Raw genomic sequence first — 508 nt, forward strand, 5'->3', positions numbered from 1 at the left:
GCCCAAAAAACATAAAGTTCACAAAAAGAAGCAGACCTAAACTTGAAGGCTTGAGTCTCACACAAGAATCAGAAACTACAAATGAAATTCACATGTCAAAATCACAGAGAAAAAATAATAACATGAAAAACTAAAATAACATATCCCCACCAAATACCAATAGTCCTCTAGAGGAGTACAATAAGAACCACCTAGAGATAATGCAGGACATTGAACTCAAGAGCAATTATAAACATGAAGAATTCAGTGAATTTAAAGAACACACAAACAATTCGAAGAACTGAAGGATGATAGGGATAAACTTCTGAATGAATTCAGGAAAGAGCTAGAAGTATTGAAGAATACTCAGGCTGAAATGGAGAAGGAAGTGAAACACTCAGTAAGCCAATTGGAAACGACAAGAGAAAGCCTCGCCAATAGGATGAATGAAATGGAAAACAGAATATCAAGACTGGAAGATAAAGTGGATGAACTAGACCACTCAAGCAAAGATTATGAAAAATTTAAG

Source organism: Nannospalax galili, unplaced genomic scaffold, assembly GCF_000622305.1.
Source record: "Nannospalax galili isolate Female #2095 unplaced genomic scaffold, S.galili_v1.0 scaffold182, whole genome shotgun sequence".
NCBI classification, from domain to species: Eukaryota; Metazoa; Chordata; class Mammalia; order Rodentia; family Spalacidae; genus Nannospalax; species Nannospalax galili.